At 35.7% G+C, this 23,098-nt stretch overlaps 1 protein-coding gene across 2 annotated transcripts in view; it reads left to right on the top strand.

The window, feature by feature from the left end:
- ZC3H12B (zinc finger CCCH-type containing 12B) overlaps positions 1-23,098 on the top strand; it is a 405,422-nt gene that overhangs the window by 280,256 nt on the left and 102,068 nt on the right. The window lies entirely within an intron of this gene.

The following is a 23,098-nucleotide window of genomic DNA, read 5'->3' on the forward strand; positions in this document are numbered from 1 at the left end:
GGATTTTAATAAGACCCAGAGTTTCACAGCATGATATTAAAATATCAATGATATAATCCAAAACTATTTCCATAGAAAGAACCAGAAAAAGCTGACCAATTCTTAAGAGAAAAGATGATCAGCAGATGCCAAGCTTGAGATTATTCAGATGATGGAATTATAAGACACAGATTTTAAAGCAGCTATTATAACCATGCTCCATGAGGCCAAGGTGAATGCTTTTGAAATAAATAGAAAAATAGCAATCCTTAGAAAAGAAATAGAAATCATGAAAAAATAACCAAAAGAATCTTAGAACTGAAAAAAGACAACACCTGAAATGACAAAAACTCACTGGATGGACTCAATAGCAGAATCGAGATAACAGAAGAAATTGTCAATGAACTTGAAGATAAAGCAATAGAAATTATGCCATCTGAAGAACATAGAGAAAAAAGATTGAAAAAGATAAACTGAAACTCAAAGCCCTGTGGAATATTATCAAAAGATCTAGCATTCATATCAATGGTGTCCCTGCTGGAGAGAAAAATATGAGCACAGAGAAAAATAATATTTGAAGAAATGATGGCTGAAATTTACCCAAAATTGCTTAAATGCTTAAGTTTACAGATTTGAGAAACTCAGGAGAAATACAAAGAAAACCACATCCAGACACACCATAACCAAATTGCTGGAAAACCATAGTTGAAGAAACCATTTGGAAAGCAGCCAGAGGAAAATGACACATTACATACAGTAAATAATGATCCAAATTACTGCTTATTTCTCATCAGAAACCATGAAGGTCAAAAAGTGAAACAGTATCTTTCAAGTGCTGCAGTAGGGACTTCTAGTTCCACCTGTAAGGAGTTTGAAAATCACCACTCTGTCCTAACAACAAGTAAAAGGATGAAGTGACTGAAAAATCAATAACTTCATATCCATCAGAGGAGGACACAGGGAAAATCACTGCTTCCAAGACTGGAGAGACAGACAGGCAAATATAGCAAGCCATAACTTCCTGGAGCAGAGACTCATGAGTGGAAACTGACAGGGTAGGAAAACCTGAAATGTAATTCACTAATTGCACTAATTGAATCTCAATGTGGACAAATGCCAAAAATAACCAGCCATAGCAAGGCTCCAACAATATTGTGAGATTTACCTCCAGGAGCTTGGCCATGTTTCCTCAGTAAATATCAGAAAAATCCTCTCGTGTATTTTAGCAGGGGAGAGAGAAAAATAAGTAATTTTGAAATATACTAGAGCCTCTATTCTTCTTAACAAGGCCTGCCCTAGGGGAAACCTGTTAATCACAGCCTAACTTGCTGGGGTATTATCACAGCCTAACTGACCTGGGGGAATGGAAATACCTGACTTTAGCCAGTTCTTGCCTTTCGTGTGAAAGAGGGAAATACTCTATTCCAAGCTCATTCTAGCCATTTGGTCCCCCCTAAGGGGAAAGAAAAAACAAAAACTCTTATAAAGTTCACAGTTCAGATGCATAGGCTCCCTAAAAGACTGAGAATTAATCATAGGGCTATAGAATGCTTCTTCTACCTTGCACACCTTACTAGATTACTAAAGGCTTCTTTATAGCAGTTCCTTTTACCTAGTGCATTATGTCTGACTATTGAGAAAAAATACATGTCAGCCAGAAACCAATAGTTAAAGAGACAGAGCAAGCATCAGAATCCTACATGATAGAGATGTTAGAATTATCAGACTAGAAAGTTAACACAACTGATTTATATGCTAAGGCTCTAATGGATAAAGAATACAGCAGGAAAAAAACAGATGGGCAATGTAAGCAGAAAGATGGAAATATTAAGAAAGAAACAAGAAGAAATACTAGAGATAAAAAAACATAAACAGAAATGAAGAGTGTCTTTGATGGGCTTATTAGTAGACTGAACAAAGCTAAGGAAAGTCTGCTTAGCCAGAGGATATATCAATAGTCTTTGAAGACCAAAAACTAAAGAGAATAAATACTGAAAAAAAATTAAAACGGAATACCAAAAGACTGTGGGACAACTACAAAAGTTATAACATACATAAAATGGGAATTCTTGAAGGAGAAGAAAGAGATGAAGGAACAGAAGAAATATTTGAAACAATAATGTCTGAGAATTTCTCCTCATCAATGTCATACACTAAATAGCAGATCCAGGAAGATCAGAGAACATCAAGCAGGATTAATGCCAAAAAACTACATCTAGGAGCTGACCCAGTGGTGCATTGGTTAAGTTCAGGTTCTCCACTTCAGCAGCCCAGTGTTCATGGGTTTGGATCCTGCGCATGGACCTACACACTGCTCATCAAGCCATACTGTGGCAACGTCCCACATACAAAATAGAGGAAGATTTGCACAGATGTTAGCTCAGGGACAATCTTCCTCAAACAAAAAGAAGAAGAATGACAACAGATCTTAGCTCAGGGCCAATCTTCCTCACCAAAATAAAAACAGTACATCTAGGCATATCATTTTTGACTTAAGAAAATAAAATTTTTTTAAAAATCCTGAAACAAGCCAGAAGGATACAAACACCTTGCCTATAAAGGAACAAAGATAAAAATTACATCCAACTTCTCCTCAGAAACAATACAACCAAGAAGAGAGTGAAGTGAAATATTTTAAGTGTTGAGAAAAAGCTGTCAACCTAGAAATCTGTACCCTGTGAAATTATCCTTCAAAAGTGAAGGGGAATTAAAGATTTTCTCAGACAAACAAAAATTCAATGGATTTTTTGCCTGTAGATCAGCCTGTCAAAAAATGTTAAAAGAAATTCTTTAGAGGGGAAGAAAATTATATAGGTCAGAAACTTGGATGTGCATAGAGTAAGGAAGAGCATCAAAGAAGGAATAAGTGGAGGTAAAATAAAACTTTTATTTTTCTAATTCTTAATTGAGCTAACAGATAATAGTTTGTTCAAAATAATAATGGAAAAAATGTATTTGATTGTGTGCTTATGTATATAGCATATATATAAATGATATATATACACATATATTATTTATGTGTGCTTATTTACAAGTGAAATGAATGACAGCAATGATAGAAGAGATGGGAAGGAGGAATTGGATTATTTTGTTATTATAAGGTACTCACACTATGAAGTAGTAAAGTGTTATCTGAAAGCAAATTTGGATTAGTTGTAAATGTATATTGCAAACTCTAACACATCTACCAGAAAAATAATAAAAGTATAACTGATAAGCTAAGAAAGAGGATAAGTAGAATCCTATAAAGTGCTCAATTAAAACCACAAAAAGCAGAAAATGAGTGGAAGACAAAAATAAGAGCAAAGAACAAGGCAACAAATAGAAAACAGTAGTGGATGTGGTAGATATTAATCCAACTACATCAATAATTGCCTTGAAACTCACTGATCTAAATGCACCAATTATAAGGCAGAGATTGTCAGAGTGGATCAAGAAACAAGACCCAATTATATGTTGTCTACAAGAAACCTACTTTAAATATAAAACACACTTAGATTAAAAGTAAATGGGTGGAGGAAAATAAACCATGCTAACACTAATCAGTGTGGAGGATGCCACTGCTGGGGGATGGGTCATGGGCACCACCATGGCTCCTGAGGGCTCAGGTTTCAGGCACCCCCTACCACTGCTTGGTGAAGGGTAGGGGCTGAGCCACAAATGCCGCTGAAACTCCTGCAGCCTCTGGTCCCAGGCACCTACCTGATTCCTGGAATCTCAGGTCACGGGCACTGCTGCTGCTGCCAGGGCTATCGAGATCTTGAATGCAGCCCCTGCTGCTGGAAGGGCCAGTGTAGCTATATTATTTTCAGCGGAAAGAAGACTTCAAAGTAAGAAAAGTTATCAGAGATAAAGAAGGTCATCATATAATGATAAAGGTGTCAATTCTCCAAGACATCATCCTTAACATGTATGTGCCTAACAACAAAGGCAGAAACTAATAGGATTGCTAAAAGAAACTATTGGAGTTGGAGGCTTTAACACCCTTCTCAGAAATAGATCAGACAGATCCAGCAGGCATAAAATCAGTAAGGATGTAAGTGAACTCAAGAGCAACATCAATCATTATGAACACTTGCCCCACCAGCAGCAAGAGCTGCATTCAAGAGACTGTGCCCCCAGCAGCAGTGGCAACAATGAACCCAGATTTTCTGACAGCAGCATTGCCATACCCCCAGATAACCCAGGAGCAGCAGCACCCAAACCTGTAGAGATCTCAGCAAGAACCAAATAACAATGGCAACAGAGTCAATGACTCCAGTTCTCCCCAGCTACAGAGGCACCTGGAATTTATCCCCTCGGCCTGTAGCAGTGGTGCCTGAAGACCCAACAAGCCCAGACATGGTGGAGGTCCCCAGGACCCTGGCTCTCACCCACACTCCCCCTCCCCTCTGATACAGTAGCAAAATATGTTGCCAAGATGACCCTGGAAACAGCAGAGTTCCTGTCAGCCCAGTGACTCAGTGGCAACACTGGTGACACCATAAGCAAAAAGGCACCGGCAACCACAGAGGCAGAAACAACACAAGGAGGGCACTGACAATGCCTCAGGCAGAGGCAGTGGAGGGTGGAAAGTGCAGGCTATCAAATACAACCAGAAGGAGCTCAGAATAAGAGTAACAAAAGCCTTACCCAAATAAGAAAAGTGATTGCTACCACAAATGTGCTGACAGAGGAATAAATCACCAAGCACCATGAAAAGAAACTATAACATGTGAACACAAAAAGAAAAGACAATTCTCCAAAAACCAATCTTGAAGTCACAGAAGACTGTGATCTGACTGTTGGGAAATTCAAAGTAGGTGTCATGAAGAAACTCAATGAGTAACAAGAAAACTCACAAAGACAGTTCAAAGAGCTCAGGAATAAAATTAATGGAAAGAAGGAGTACTTTGCCAAAGAGATTGAAACTTAAAAAAAACAAACAAATTCTGGAGCTGAAGAACACAAGTAATGAGATGAAAAATAAAGTAGAAAGCATTGGAAATAGATCACACCATATAAAATAGAGTATCATCAAGCTCAAAGATAGCAATCTAGAAACGATTCATGTGGAAGAAGAGAGAGAAATAAATTTTTTTTAAATGGAGGAATACTAAGAAAAATATCTGACTCAATTAGGAAAAGCAATATAAGGTTAATGGGTATCCTGGGAAAAGAAGAGAGGGAGAAAGAAGCAAAGAGCTTATTTAATGAAATAATAGCTGAGAAATTCCCAAAGCTCGAGAATGAACTGGATATACAAGTAAATGAAGCCAATAGGACAACTAATTATCTCAATGCATAAAGACCTTATCCAAAACATGTTATATTAAAACTGTCAAAAGGCAATGACAAATAAAGACTATTGAGTGTCCAGAGAGAAGAAAATAACTTACAACGGAACCCCCATTAGGGTGTCAGAAGATTTCTCAGCAGAAACATGACATGCTATGAGAGAGTGGAATGACATATTCAAAATATTGAAAAATAAAAAATTCAGCCAAGAATACTATATCCAGCAAAGTTATCCTTTAGATATGACAGAGAAATAAAGGCTTTCCCCTACAAACAAAAGCTGAGGGATTTCATCACCATTAGACTGGCCTTACAAGAAATGTTGAAAGGAACCCTCCTACCAGAAATAAAAAGGCAAAGGTATACAAAGATTTGAGCAATGAGATAAATAGAATCAGTAAATTGAAACTCTGTACCAGAATAGGTTAGTGAGCACTTAATTATAGCATAAAGGCTAAAGAGAAATAAAGCATCAAAAATAACTGTAATCACTTCAATTTAGTAAAAAACTCACAATACAGAAAGATATAACTTGTGACAACAAAAACACAGAAGATGAAAAACAAAAGGACAGAACCTGTATAGACAGTTAGAGATAAGATGTTATCAGCAGAAAAAGAATTATCTAATCTTTGAGATCTTCTATAGAAACCTCATGGTAACCAAAATGAAAAACACTATAGCAGTGTCACAAAACATAAAACAGAGGAAACTGAGAATCATGTCACAGAAAGGCACCAAAATGAAATGGTAGACAAGCACAAGGAAAAAAATGGAAATATAGAAGAACCAGAAAACAAAAGGTAAAATGGCAGGATTAAGCCCTCATTTGTCAATAACCACTATAAATGTAGATGGGTTGAATTCCCCGATCGAAAGATACAGAGTGGGGGCTAGCCCAGTGGTATAGTGGTTGGATGTGCATGCTCTGTTTTGGCACCCTGGGGTCGCAGGTTCAGATCATGGGCATGGACCTATACACCACTCATCAGGCCATGCTGTGGCAGCATCACATATACAAAGTGGAGGAAGATTGGCACAGATGTTAGCTCACGGACAGCCTTCCTTTCATGCAAAAAAGAAAAGACACATCATTCCTGGATGGATTAAAAAACAAGACCCAACAATGTGCTGCCTCCAGCAGATTCATCTCAGCTCTAAAGACATAGGCTCAGAGTGAAGGGGTGGAAAATGATACTCCAAGAAAATGGCAACCAAATGAAACAGGTGTATCCATATTTATATGACTTCAAGCCAAAAAAGATAACGAGACAAGGGTAGACAGCACATAATGAGAAAATAGACATTCCACCAAGAATATACCACATTTATTAGTATATATCCACCTAACATAGGAGCACCAAAGTATATAAAGCAACCCTTAATAGACCTAAAGGGAGAAATTGACACCAACACAATAATAATGGGGGACTTTAATACCTCACTAACATCAATGGATAGGTCATACAGACAGAGATCAACAAGGAAACATTGGCCTTGAATGAATAACTAGACCAGATGAACTTTATATATATATATATAATTCCATCCAGAAGAAGTGGAATACACATTGTTCTCAAGTACACATGGAACATTCTCAAAGATAGACTATACTTTGGGAAATAAATCTCAATACATTTAAGAAAGTTGAAATCATAACAAGCATTTTTCTGACCACAATTGTATGAAACTAGAAATCAAGAAATCTGTAGTTGTAAGTCAAAAATATGTGGACACTACACAACATGTTACTGAACAACAATTGGATCAATGAAGAAATCAAAGGAGAAATAAAAAAATCCTTGCAGACAAATGAAAACAAAATATACCAAAACATAGAGGATGCAGCCAAAGTGGTAATAAGGGGCAAGTGTATAGCAATACAGGCTTACCTCAAGAAATAAGAAAAATCTCAAATAAGCAATATAACACTAAGCCTAAAAGAACTAGAAAGAAAATCACAAAGCCCAAAGTCAATTGAAGAAAGGAAATAATAAATTTCAGAAAGAAAGTAAATGAAATAAGACTAAAAAGACAATAGAAAAGATCAATGAAACTAAAAGCTGATTCTTTGAAAAGACAAACAAAATTAGCAAAGCCTTAGCTATACTCATGAAGAAACAAAAGAGAAGGCTCAAATAAAAAAAATCAGAACTGAAAGAGGAGAAATTACAAAGGATACTACAGAAATACAAAGGATTATAAGAGAATACTGTGAAAACCTATATGCTAACATATTGGATAACCTAGAAAAAATGGACAAATTCTTAGAATTATACAACCTCCCAAAATTGAATCAAGAAGAAATAGACTCCATGCAAATGGAAATTAAAAGAAAGCTGGGGTAGCAATAGTTAAATCTGACAAAATAGGATTTGAAACAAAAACTGTAACAAGAGACAAAGAAGGGCACTACGTAAAGATAAAGGGAATAATCCAACAAGAGGACATGACACTTGTGAATATCCATGTACCCAACATAGGAGCACCTAAATATATGAAGCAATTATTAAGAGACATAAAAGAAGACAAATAGACAATACCACAATAATAGTAGGGGACTTTAACACTCCACTTACATCAATGAATAGATCATCCAAACAGAGGATCAACAGAAAACATTGTCCTTAAGTTACATATTAGACCAGATGGACTTAGTAGATATATACAGAACATTCCATCCAAAAACTGCAGAGCGCACATTCTTATCAAATGCACATGGAACATTCTTCAGTACAAATCACATATTAGGCCCCAAAACAAGTCTTAATAAATTTAAGAAGATTGAAATAATACCAAGTGCCTTTTCTGACTACAATGGTATGAAACTAGAATTCAGCTACAAGAAGAAAACTGGAAAAACCACAAATATGTGGAGATTAAATAAATGCTACTGAACAACTATTGGGTCAATGGAGAAATCAAAAAAAAATACCTGGAGACAAATGAAAATGAAAATATGACATACAAAATTTATGGAATACAGCAAAAGTGGTACAAAGAGGGAATTTTATAGCAATACAGGCCTACCTCAAAAAACAAGAAAAATCTCAAATAAATAACTTAATGGTACATCTAAAGGAACTAGAAAAAGAAGAACCAAGCCCAAAATCAGTAGAAAGATGGAAATAATAAAAATCAAAGCAGAAATAAATGAAATAGATACTAAAAAAACCAATAAATCAATGAAAATAAGAGCTCTTTTTTGGAAAACAAAGTTGGCAAACATTTAGCTAGATTCACCAAGAAAAAAACAGAAGGCTCAAATAAATAAAATCAGAACTGTAAGAGGAGCGATTAGAGCAGACAACACAGAAATACAAAAGATTATAAAAGAATACTATGAAAAGCTATACACCAAAAAGTGGATAATCTAGAAGAAATAGATAAAATCTTAGACTCATAGAATCTGAATAAATTGCTTACTAGTGAGGATATCGAAATAGTTATCAAAACCCTCCCAAGAAATAAGATTTCAGGACCAGATGACTTCCCAGGTAAACATTCCGAGAATACCTAATACCTTTCCTTATCAAACTCTTCCAAAAACTTGAAGAGGATGGGACACTTCCTAACTCATTCTATGAAGCCATCATTAGCCTGATACTAAAACAGATGAGGAAAACACAACAAAAGAATATTACAGGTCAATATCACTGATGAACATAGATGAAAAATCCTCAACAAAATACTAGCAAATCAAATACTACAACACATCAAAAATATCATACATGATGACCAAATGGTATTTATTCCAGGGATGCTGGAATGGTTCAACATCTGCCAATGTGCTATACCACATTAAGGAAATGAAAACTAAAAATCACATGGTCATCTCAAGAGATTCAGAGAAAGCATTCAACAAGATACAGCATCTATTTATGATAAAAACTCTGAATAAAATGGGTACAGAAGAAAAGTACTTCAATATAATAAAGGGCATGTATGACAAACCCACATCTAAGGTCATACTCAATGGTGAAAAATTAAAAGCTATCTTTTTAAGAACAGAAACAAGACAGGGATGCCCAATTTTGCCACTCTTATTTAACATAGTATTGGAAGTCCTAGCCAGAACAATCAGGAAAGAAAAAGAAATAAAAAGATCCAACTTGGAAAGAGAGAAGTAAAACTGGCTATTTACAGATCACAAATTTTTTGCTGGTCTGCACATATCTGAAAATGACTGCAAAAGTGCTGCAAATCTTGAATTGGGGACTACAAATAAATTTTAGTGATTAGGCAAATTAAAAAACACAGAATCCTCAAATAATGAGGATTGACTGTATTATGAATCAGAATGTAGGGCTATAGCCTAGTGGGAAAACCCAAGGTCCCTATTTCTTGAGCACAACTGCTACTGATTCCTCCCTCGCTGTCATGCAGGGAAACACTGCTAATACCAGGGCAGTGAAGGGAAGGTTCGGGTCTGTGGGGTCAGTGTTCTCTTCCACTTTTTATGTCTGGATTTACTTAGCCCACCTATACCTCTCAGCCCAATATAATATGCGCTCTAGGAGAAGTAGGAGCAAAATACTGTGAGAAAACAGGGGAATGAGTTATTAACTCTATCTGGAGAGAACCGCAGAAAGAGTCACTGAAGAAGTGACTTTGAACTGGGACTTGAAGGATGTGCACTTTTCTAAATGGGGAATGTTTGAGAGATGGACAATTCAGAGGGAATAGAATATTCAAAAGCAGGAAATCTTGATAAGACATGATATTTTTGAGGAGCTGTGAAAAGTAAAATGTGATTAAAGGGTAAGGTACTTGGAGTGGAGTTGTGAGAGATGATGGACGATTCCAGGACCAAATAGTAAAATGTGTTTTCTACTGTTAATTGTGGAAAGTTAATGGTAATCACCCACTTTTTGAGCTCTGAATTTCGCTAAGTATATAATAAACCATACTTAGCTTTTCACCATGGCTATTTCTTGATATCTGTGGAATATTTCAGGGAAAATTGACTAGTATGGTATTGGTAACATGCATGATTCTCTAGCACAAAAGTTATTCTAAAGTTGGAGGAAGAGATAAAGGGACCTTCTTAAAATTGTATCTGCGGCTTGCCTGGTGGTGTAGTGGTTAGGTTTGCACGCTCTGCTTTGGCGGCCTGGGGTTTGTGGGTTCGGATCCTGGGCATGAACTTACACAGGGCTCATCAACCCATGCTTTGGAAGCATCCCACATACAAAATAGAGGAATATTGGCACAGATGTTAGCTCAGGGACAATCTTCCTCACCAAAATAAAAAATTGTAGCAGATATCATCATTTACATAATCCAGAAAAATGTATTAAGCAGCTTCTGGGAACATGGAAATATTCTAGTACTCTGCCACTACTCACATTCTCCTTTTTCAGGACAATCTTCAGTATTTACAGGGGGACTTTAGGGATTCAAAAATACATTGGTAACTGGATAATGACAGCTCACTTTGTACTGCTACTTGACAAAAATGCAAAAATGCCAAATTAAAATAGAATTATACAAGTGATCAACTTCTGACAGCATTAAATTACAAACAACACTCAGTTTAGGCCTAACCCATGCTGACTGGCAGAGAAGGTAGAGAGTAGGCTGACAGTTGAGACCCCAATATGATGATTTGATAAAAGCCATTGCCCACTACTATGACTTAAAAGCTTTCACAAAATTAGTGTTTTTTAAAAACATGTAATTTTTTTCTTCCAATATTAGTTGGCAAGGTGTTTGTTACTATAAAATTGATTTATGCTAGGTATAAAATATTGAAATAACATAGCAGTAAATGTACTAAGCTTAGATATGTGTTCCCCTTTAGATTATTAAAACTTCATTGCTTTAATTATATAGATTTTACCAAAGACCACTCCTGAATTTTTAACAAGTTCCTGTTACATTTTTTGCAGTCTGTCTTTTCTTTTTTAGTTAAAAGAAACACACTCTTTCTAGTTAAATAAGATGGAATTTTTCAGTGACCCAATGTACAAATTTTCTTTGTGCATATCTACCCCAATAATTCCAAATAAAAACCATATATGTGACCTAAAAAACCAAAACAATATCTTCCCACACATTCTTTATCAACATTTGCCCAAACTTTCCATATGTAGTTTTTCTATGTGCAATTCTGTGGTTGAAAACAATTCCACATTTGTCTGACCTTCCTGGATCTGGTTCCGTGTTTTACTTTCAGTTGGATCTTGGGGGAGTTGGAGGATTTTTAACCTGAAATACCAAGTATTTAACTTGAAAGCCTGAGGTCAATTTTTTGAGGTGTTTTTCCCGATTATCCATCTCTCATTTTATTATCAGTTTAGTTTTTTAAATAAGAAGACTTGCTTTCCCTCCTCTGTAAAGATTATATTACTGTCCAGTATCTCAAAGATAGACCACATGTTGGGAAACAAGGCAAGCCTCAGTAAATTTAAGAAGATTGACATCATATCAAGCATCTTTTCCAACCACAGTGCTATGAAACTAGAAATCAATTACAAGAAAAAAGCTATGAAAGGCACAAATATGTGAAGACTAAAGAACACTGTACTGAACAACTGTTGGCTCAATGAAGAAATCAAAGAAGAAATGAAAAACTACCTGGAGACAAATGAAAATGAAAACGCAACATACAAAGTCTTATGGGATGCAGGAAAATCAGAGCTAAGAGGGAAATTTATAGCTATATAGGCCTACATCAACAAACAAGAAAAATCTCAAATAAATAATTTTAAACTACACCTAACAGAAGCAGAAAAACAAGAACAAACAAAGCCCAAGGTCAACAGAAGGAGGGAAATAATAAAAATTAGAGCAGAAATAAATAGAGACTGAAAAAACAATTGAAAAGATTGATGAAACTATTTTCTTTGAGAAAATAAAGAAAATTGACAAACTCTTAGCTAGACTCACTAAGAAAAGAAGAGAGAAGGCACAAGTAATAAAATTAAAAACTGAATTTGACTATTTCAGATTCCACATATAAGTGAGATCATGCAGTATTTATCATTCTGTGTCTGGATTATTTCACTTAGCATAATGTCCTCCAGGTTCATCCATGTTGTCACAAATGGTGGGATAAATGTATACAATTTTTATATATCAAAGATATTTCAATAAAGTTGTTAAAATAAAATACTAGAAAAAGACTTTTAGTATCTGCCCTAACATTTACTTATTCATGTGTATTTATAAATATTCATGAATATTTATACACATATCTTTTTTTACGATTTTATTTTTCCTTTTTCTCCCTAAAGTGCCCCCTGTACATAGCTGTATATTTTTAGTTGTGGGTACTTCTAGTTGTGGCATGTGGGATGCCTCCTCAGCGTGGCTTGATAAGTGGTGCCATGTCCATGCCCAGGATCTGAACCAGCAAAACCCTGGACCGCCAAAGTGGAGCACACAAACTTAACCACTCGGCCACCGGGCCGGCTGCTGAATACTTATATGTTTACAAAATACGTGTGTGTTTATTCATTTATAAATTATAAACATACACTACTATACTGGTATATTATGTACGTTATAACACATATGCAAAATATAAATATTCAAAGGATGAGATAAAATGTAAATATAAAAAATTATATTATAAATCTTTTTGTATCCCAGTGGACTGCATTTTATACCCCACTTTGGAAACCACTTTTCTAACCAACAGTTAACCAACAAAAGAATTGTTCTCTTGTATGAATACAGTGTTTCTTTTGTTTATATTAAAAGAGATTCTTTCTGTCCCGATTAATAATTAAAGCAAAGCCTTATTACTTTTTGTCACTAGTGCTCATTAGTAAAGTCTAATCTAATGAAATTTTTAGTGTACTTATAACACTTTTAATGTTGTTTTCTGTTTTACTTGCAGTTTATCCCTGCAACAAAAAGAATACATGGAAACAAGCACCATGTACCGTCTAGTTTTATGTCATCAATCTTAGTCTAAAATAGTAAATGCTTTCTTAGCTCAGCATAGCAATTGAGTACATGTATATGAGACTTGTGAAAGGTTGTATGATAAATATGCAATAAATTATGTTTCTTAGTAAGTTGATAAGTTCTTTCCCACTAAACAGAGAGTGTAAGAATAGTTATTACAGGTAGAGTAAGCAATCAGATTAAGAATCTATTATTCAAATGTCTTCATGTTGTCTTGAAGTAGATTATCAGCCATCAAAGGTTATGTAAGCTTCTTAAAAGCAATTTTTTAAAATCATGGATACTTCTAGACTTAAATATAAAGAATTTTCCTTTGTTATTTCATAAAACATTCTGGTTGTAAATTTTCCACTTTGTGAAGTAAGTCTCTCCCTAAAATGTAGTTTTCTTAACTATTCATATCAGCTGTTGTTTACAGTTCTTCATGCTGGTTAGTTTCTAAAGAAAAGCTAAGATTTTTGTGTGGTTAAACTGAACAACATTGTAAGTAATTTCCAGGCAGCTGGGAATTAAGTTCATATTTCCTGTTCTGTGAGCTGGGGTTATAGTCATTTGAACATGGTTTGAGTTCAAGTTGTTTCCTGCTGTTTTTCAGTAGGTTTTGCAAGTGAAAATTAAATCCAGTGGCACTTTCCATAAAGAGTTAGGAGACTACCAAGTTTCTCCTAGCCTATGTTCTTTGTGAGATTTTTAGTTTCAAAATAATTTGTAAATGTAGCTATCTGCAGTTTCTTTGCTCCTTTCTACAATTTCCAGATTGTTTTTATCCTCATAAATTACTTTGGCAAGTAATTTAGACAGATATAATATGGTTCTGGAAAAGAATCAAGTTACTAAGACAAATCAAATAAATAGCTCATGACGAATGAAAAAATTGGGACTCGTATCCTTGCTAATCCCTACGCGCACATTAATTGTAACACCAAGGAATGAATAATCTATGGAACTGCCCAGAGCTTACATTAAAACTAGTCCAAATTGACGTGGTTTCCCTGGGCCTGGGAGATTGAGAGCTGAAGTGGGTAATTGTTCAGGAAGACCCAAACAATCACTGTCTCTGCTTGAAATAAGGAAATATGGGACAAACTGCTATTCTCTTCTTACTCCTACAAGATTTTCTAGAGATTGGGGTGAAGTTGCAGTTATAAGGGCCAGAGTGAGGAAATGTGTGTTCTTGCTGAGGAACTGAATAGATAATTCTTCTAGAACAGGATGGAAGGCAACTAACAATTATTGAATGCCGACAATGTATTGGGCACTGAGACGGCCACTTTCTTATGTATTATGTCTTTTGTTTTCTCAAGAGCCCTGTAAAATAAGTATTTTTAGCTCCAGGTTCAGATGGAGATGTATTAGTAGACTTATAATAGGGCATGCCTCCAATCTTATTTTTAAATACTTGTTTAATGTTTATTTATAGGTGAGAATGAAAGCTGTATGAGAGTAAGAGAAAGACTGCTAGAAGCATGCATTTATTCATTCATTCAGATATATATTGAGTACCTACTGTGGGCCAACTACTGTTCTAGGCACAAGTCCCTGTCTTCATAGAGCATATATAGCTTGAATTCTAGAACTCAATTACTTTTAATGTTACAGGCACTTCAGGTCTAGCCTTAAAGCCTCTCTCTGAGAAGAAAGGTTGGAGAATGTAACTGTTTCTGCCTCAATATATCTCTAGCGATTTAGCATACTTTATATGTGTACCCCATTTAACACCTAACTAGTCTAACCCATTAGCCAACTCTGATTCTCTTTGTTTCACAAAGGAAAAAGCTGAGTCTCAGAAGGTTAAATAACTTGCCCTTGCTACATAAATAAGATAGTATAGCTAAATTAACATCTTTTAAAAGTAAGTCTGAGGCTCCATCCAATAACCAGAGTTGTTTTTCAATTTGAAGTACAAGATGCCCCAGCGCTTCTGTGTATGTACTCTGAAAAGTCACTGAGCTAAGCTCTACCATATGCATCTCCTTAATTTTTATTTAATTTGTTCAATCGTTCAAGAAGTGTTAAGTAAGCGCTTATTGTATGGTTAGCACTTTGGTGAGTAATTTGGAACTACAAAAGAATTAAAAACAAAACTCTTCTCTTTAGGTTCATTCACTCATTTGGATAGTATAAAAGATAAACTAATTTGGAAGTGTTTATGAGCTCCTATTTAAAAACCTAGCAAGTATTACCAAAAAACAATCAGCAGGAGAATGATTAAATAAAACGTGCTACATGCAAAAGATTGAAGAACAAAATAGATCTACATATATCAACACGGATACAATTTAAAACAGCTGGAGAACTCACTAGCTGATTTCAAGGCTTACTATAAAGCTTCAGTAAGCAATACAGTGTGGTACTGGTGAAAGTATAGACATATAAATCAATGGACAGATTAGAGAGTCCAAAAATAGACCTACACATATATGGTTAATTGATTTTTGGTTAAGATGCAAAGTCCATTTAACTGAAAAAGGATAATCTCTCAACAAGTGGCACTGGACCAATTGAACATCCGTATGCAAAAAGAAACCCCCAAAAAAGAACCTTGACTCTGGACCCTTACCTCACACCATTAACAAAAATTAACTCAAAAATTGATCATAGATCTGAATGTAAAGTCTAAACCTATAAGATTTTAACAAGAAAACAGAGGAGAAAATCTTTGAGACTTTGAGTTAAGGAAAGATTTCTTAGAAACAACACCAAAAGCTCAATCTATAAAAGACAAAAAATGATGAATTGGACTTCATTAAAATTAAGAACTGCTCTTCAAATGACACTGTGAAGATAATGAAAAGACAAGCCACACAGACTTGGGAGAAGTATTTACAAATCACATATCTGATAAAGGACTTGGATATGGAATATATAAATAATTATCAAAATTCAATAATAAGGGAAGTGGCAGTTAATGTGTACTGGGTTTTCTGGGGAGATGATGATTTTTTTTTGAAGTTAGATAGTGATAATTGTTGTACAACTATAAATACTATAAAACACTGAATTTTATACTTTAAGTGGGTGAATTGCATGGTAAGTGAGTTATACCTCAATAAAGCTATTTTTTAAAATCTCACTATTTCTATATTTATTTCTCATTCTTTTTGTATTTATAACAGTATTTTCTTTTCTTTTCGGTGGTGAAGATTGACCCTGAGCTAACATTTGTTACCAATCTTCCTCATTTTGCTTGAGGAAGATTGTGACTGAGCTAACATCTGTGCCCATCTTTTATATGTGGGGTGCTGCCACAGCATGGCTTGATGAGTGGTATGTAGGTCCACGCCTGGGATCTGAACCCAGAAACCCTGGGCTGCTGAAGCAGGTCATGTGAACTTAACCACTACACCACTGGGCCAGCCCCAACAGCAGTTTCTTAGTGTTCATAATTCATAATTTTTAAAAACTTTATGAAACTAAATATTGAATATAGTTCAAACATTAGAGTGTTTCATCATATGAAACATAAATAAAAATGAATTTATATAATATATAAATGCTAAATGCATATTTTCTTTTTTTTGAGGAAGATTACCCTTGAGCTAACATCTGCTGTTAATCCTCCTTTTGCTGAGGAAGACTGGCCCTGAGCTAACATTCCTACCCACCTTCCTCTACTTTATATGTGGGGCACCTTCCAAAGCATGGCTTGATAACTGGTGCATAGTTCTGCACCCAGGATCCAACTGGTGAACCCCAGGCTGCTGAAGCAGAATGTGGAAACTTAACCACTGCAGCACCAGGCTGGCCCCTTAATGCATATTTTCAGTCTGATTTAAATCTTTAGCATATCCAGTCAATGAAAATATAGTGCTATTCAAAATATAAACTGAATATTGTGTAAAATAGAGAAAAGTTAATTATCACAAATGAAAGCAAAATAATATTTTTTTGCAATGTGCTATCTTAAGAAACAAAATGTTTCATTATTGAGTCAAGAATGTGTTTCTGTGATTTTATTTCCTTCAGCAGCAAAAGTAAGCTCAGATTCTATACTGATTTGGGAGTAGGGAGGATATATATATAAGTTAACTCCAATCATTTCCAACTTGGTCCTTTATCATGATTAATATCTGTGAATGCCTTTTTGAACATATTTATTTTTATACACAAACCAAAAACAGTTTTGCTCACTTTGAGTTTTCATGAAAATTTTTGGTTTGCTTTCATTGTTATTATTATCATTTGATTTCCTCATGTATAAATTGAGATTCTTCTAATGCATAGTTGATATTTTCTATAGTAATAGTATTAGATTCATACTTCTCTGGTTTGTAAAATCCTTGCATTACAGTATGATTTATTTTTGCCCTAAAAAATAAATAAATAAAACTTAAAACTCACTTATAAGAAAACAAACCACCAAATTTAACAAAAGGGCAAAATATTTGAATAGACACTTTACCATAAAAGAGATAGCAGGTGAGATCTCATCAAGATGGTGATGTAAGCAGACTCTGACCTCACGCCCTCCAACAAACACAACCAGGTTACAACAAATCTTGGAAAAATTACCCTGGAAAAAGAGTTGAAAACTGGATAAAAATAACTCCCACAGGGCACAGTCCTGACTGAGGCAGAAGATGCAGAAATTCCTTCTGGAGAGGAAAATTCACCTTTGTGAGCTGCAGAGCTTCACAGCCAGCCAGGAAGGAGCCACCCTAAGGTATGCAGCCCTCCCTGGAGAAGTCGGGACCTGAGTGTGGGGGTGTGTTACCACTATAAGCGTCCTTCAGACTCAGCACGACTGAGACAAGTCTCACAATATCTGGTTTCCCTGGCTATAAACTGAAAGAAGGAATACCCCCAGAAAAGCTACTGGACATAAGCCAAAAAAAAGCCAGCTCTTAAAGGGCCAATGCAGAAACTCATCCATCTCAAGAAGCAAACTAAAATCATCAGAAAGAAAGGTTTACAGTCCTCTGGTGAAAAGAGATTCACCTGGTAGACTCTGGATGCATCTCATTGAGAGGTGAGACCTCCAGAGACAGAGGCATTGGCAACAGCCATTGTTGTGACATAGTACAGGTATGCTGACACAGATGCTGGCAGATGCCATTGGAGTTCTTACCCTGGCCTGTTAGCCCAGGGGTCAACCACAATAACTAGAGCTCAAATTTAATCCAGCTCAGCCAGGGCAGGAAGCCCACCCTAGAGACTGGCCCCACGCAACCTCAAGCCCTCAGGCTCCTTGTTGGCCTCAATCTTCTGCAGTCAGGCACATGTATCCACGTCTGTGGAGCAGGGCCTGTGTGAGGAGCATGGGAACTGTGGGGGGTGGTGGTGGAAAGTGTGGGGTCCTCTGCAGTGGGAAATTAGTTATGCTCCATGGGTCAGGAAGTGTGTACAGGCCAGAACTGTGTTGACGGTATGTGTGGATGTGTGGGGAGTGGGGCTTATCAGTGGCCAAAGAACTGTCCTTCACAAACAGCTACAAAGGGGATCAGCCCTACTTTCCAAAGCCTGAAACAGTTGGGTGCTCTCATGTCTTGGGCAAGCCACAATCAGCTGAAATCCTAAGAGCTCTGACAACAGTCTTGCAGGCCTGAGGCTGCAAGCAATTATAAACCCCTGAGCCTAACAACCAACCATGCTGGAGGCCTACTCATTTAACAGAAAAACTGCAACAGAGTGTACAGCCATGCTAGGGAACCCCAATTCCGATTTACAAACAGCTGGTGAGGGAGGGAAAGCCTAGTCTCCTTGGGTACCTGCAGTAAGAGCAACCCAGCTGCAGCGGTACACTCATAGCCCACACAGGGGTCACTCCTGGAACATTTGGACTGAAGATGAGAGGGAAGTATACTGCAGGGCCTCAAAAGGCATCTCTTACGTAAAGCCACTTCTCCAAGCACAGGAGACATAGCTGACTCATCTAATACATAGATATAAGCACAGAGAAACAGGCATAATGAGGATGCAAAGGAATATGTTCCAAGCAAGGGAACAGGACATGACCCCAGAAAAAGAATTAAATGAAACAGAAATAAGCAATCTACCTGACAAAGAGTTCAAACAACCACTCATAGAGATGCTCACTGACTTTGAGAGAAGACTGGATGAACACAGTGAAAATGTCAACAAAGAATTGGAAAATATAAAAAAGAACCAATCAGAAATGAAGAATGCTATACTGGAAATGAAAAATTCGCTGGAGGGACTCAATAGCACAGTAGATGATACAGAAGAACAGATGAACAAGCTGGACAAAAGACTAGAGGAAATCACCCAAGCTGATAGGATAAAAGAAAAAGGAATTAAAAAGAACGAGAACAGTGTAAAGCAACTCTGGGACAATATCTAGCACACTAATGTTTGTATTACAGGTGTCCCAGAAGGAGAAGAGAGAGCCAAAAAGGCAGAGAATCTATTTGAAGAAATAATTGCTGAAAACTCTCTTAACCTAAGGAAGGAAACAGACACCCCAGTACAGGAAGCACAGAGAGCTCCAAACAAGATAAACCCAAAGAGGCCCACACTAAGACACGTTATATTTAAAATGTCAAAATTAAAGATAAAGATAGAATCTTGAAAGCTGCAAGAGAAAGGCAACAAGTGACATACAAAGGAAACCCCATAAGGCTATCAGCTGACGTCTCAGCAGAAACATTCCATGTTAGAAGAGAGTGGCATGACATATTTAAAGTCTCAAAAGGAAAAACCCTATAGCAAAGAATACTCTACCTGTCAAGGTTATCATTCAGAATGGAAGGAGACAGAAAAGTTTCCCAGACAAGCAAAATTTAAAGAAGTTTATCATCAAGCAACCAGTTCTACAAGAAATGCCGAAGGGACTTATTTAAGAGGGATGGAGAAGACCACAAATAGGAATAAGAAAATGATCCAAAAAAAGGCAATAAGTTCACTGATAAAGGAAAAAAATGCAGTAAAAGTAGCAGATCAACCACCTATTAACATAATATTAAGGTTAAAAGACAAAGGTACTAACATTAGCTATTTCAATGTTGAGGGTGATGGATAGACACACACAAAATAAGACATTGTATTTGATATCAAAAACGTAAAATGTGAGAGAAGGGGAATAAAAGAGTAGAGCTTGTACAAAGAGATCAATCTAAAGAGACCATCAACTTAATATAGATTGCTATATTTGTAGATTATTATATATGAATCGCCTGGTACTCACAAATCAGAACCCTATAATAAATATATGAATAAGTAAGAGAAAAGAACCCAAACATAATACTAAAGAAAGCCATCAAACCACAAGGGAAGAGAGAAAGAGCAAAAGAAAGGAACAGAGAAGAACATGTAAACACCCAGAAAAAAACTAACAAAATGGCAATAAGTATATATTTATCAATAGCTGGTTTAAGTGTCCATACACTGAATGTTCCAATCAAAAGGCATAGTATGGCTCAGTGGATAAAAAAACAAGACCCATATATATGCTGCAGACACAAGACACACTCCAGAAATAAAGAAACTCACAAACTGAAAGTGAGAGGATGGAAAAAGATACTGCATGCTAATGGCAATGAAAAGAAAGCTGGGTTAGCAATACTTATATCAGACAAAAGAGAATTTAAAACAAAAACTGTAACAAGAGACAAAGAAGGGCACTGCAAATGACAAATGGGACAATCCAACAAGAGGATATGACATTTTTAAGTATCTATGCACTCAACGTAGGAACACATAACTATATAAAGCAATTATTAACAGACATAAAAGGAGACATAGACAGCACCACAATAATAGGGGAATTTAACACTCCACTGACACCAATGGATAGATCATCTAAACAGAAGATCAATAAGGAAACATCAGCCTTAAATGACACACTAGACCAGATGGACTTAGTAGATGTATATGGAAAATTCCATCCTAAAAACATTCCATCCTGAAACATTCTTTTCAAATGCACATGGAACATTCTCCAGGATTGATCACATATTAGGCCACAAAATAATTCTCAATAAATTTAAGAAGATACAGATAATACCAAACATCTTTTCTGACCATAAAAGTATGAAACTAGAAATCAAATACAGGCAGAAAATCACAAAAGCCAGAAATATGTGGAGATTAAACAAAATGCTATGATTGGGTTATTGAAGAAATCAAAGGAGAAATCAAAAAATACCTGGAGACAAATGAAAATGAAAATACAAAACTAGAAAATATTTGAGATACAGCAAAAACAACTTTAAAAGTGAAATTTATAGGAATTCAGACATACCCCAACAAACAAGAAAATCCCAATTAAGCAATCTAACAGTACATGTAAAGGAACTGGATAAAGAAGAGGAAACAAAGCCCAAAAGCAGCAGAAGGGAGAAAATGATAAAAATCAGAGGTGAAATACATGAAATAGAGAGTTAAAAAAATACAAAATATCAGTGAAATCAAGAGCTGGTTCTTTGAAAAAACAAACAAAATTGACAACCCTTCAGTGAAACTCACCAAGAAAAAAAGAAGGCTGAAATAAATAACTTCAGAAACAGTAGAAATTACAACAGATACCTTAGAAATACAAAAGATTATAAGAAAATTCTATGAAAAGCTATACGCCAAAAAATTGGATAATCTAGAAGAAATGGAGAAATTCTTAGAGTCATACAACTTTCCAAAACTGAATCAAGAAGAAGTAGAGAAGTGGAATAGACCAATCACCAGTAAGGAGATTGAAACGATAATCAAAAACCTCCCAAAAAACAAAAGTCCAGGACCAGAGGGCTTCCCTGGTGAATCCTACAAAACATTCAAAGAAATCTTAATATCTATCCTTCTCAAACTGTTCCAAAAAACTGAAGAGGAGGGAAAGCTTCCTAACTCATTGTACAAATCCAACATTATCCCGACACCAAATGCAAGGACAACACAGACAAAAAGGAGATTGCAGGCCAATATCATTGATGAACATCAATGCAAAAATACTCAACAAACTACTAGGAAATCAAATACAACAATACATTAAAAAGATCATACACCATGATCAAGTGGGATTTATTCCAGGGATTCAGAGATGGTTAAAAATCTGCAAATAAATCAACGTGATACACCACATTAACAAAATGAAGAATAAATATCACATGAACCTTTCCAATAGATGCAGAGAAAGCATTGACAAGCTACATCATTCATTTATGATAAAAAAAAATCTTACAAAATGAGTATAGAAAGAAAATACCTCTACATAATAAAGGCCATGTATGACAAACCCACAGCAAATATTCTCAGCAAAGAAAAACTGAAAGCTATCCCTCAAATAACATGAACCAGACAAGGATGCCCACTGTCACCACTCTTGATATACTATGCGAAGTTTTATCCAGGGCAATCAGGCAAGAATAAGAATTAAAACGGATGACAATTGGAAAAGAAGAAGTGAAATTGTCACCATTTGCAGATGACATGATTTTATATATAGAAAACCCGAAATAATCCAATAAAAATCTTTTAGAAATAATAAATTAATACAATCAAGTTGCAGGATACAAGATCAACATACAAAAATCAGTTGCATTTCTATACACTAAAAGTAAGTTAACAGAAAGAGAAATTAAGACTACAATCCCATTTACAATTGCAACAAAAAGAATAAAATACTTAGAAATAATCTTAACCAAAGAGGTGAAAGATCTGTACACCGAAAACTATAAAACTGTTGAAAGAAATTGAAAAAGACACAAAGTAATGGAAAGATATTCTGTGCTCTTGGATTGGAAGAATTAACCTAGTTAAAATGTCCATACTTCCTAAAGTAATCTACAGATTCAGTACAATCTCTATCAAAGGTCCAATGATGTTTTTCACAGAAATAGAACGAAGACTCCTAAAATTTATATGGAAAAACAAAGACTCCGAATTGTCAAAGGAATCCTGAGAAAAAAAGGAACAAAGCTGGAGGTATCACACTCCCTGATTTCAAAATGTACTACAAAGCTAGAATAAATAAAACAGC

This window comes from Equus caballus, chromosome X (assembly GCF_041296265.1).
Source record: "Equus caballus isolate H_3958 breed thoroughbred chromosome X, TB-T2T, whole genome shotgun sequence".
Lineage (NCBI taxonomy): Eukaryota > Metazoa > Chordata > Mammalia > Perissodactyla > Equidae > Equus > Equus caballus.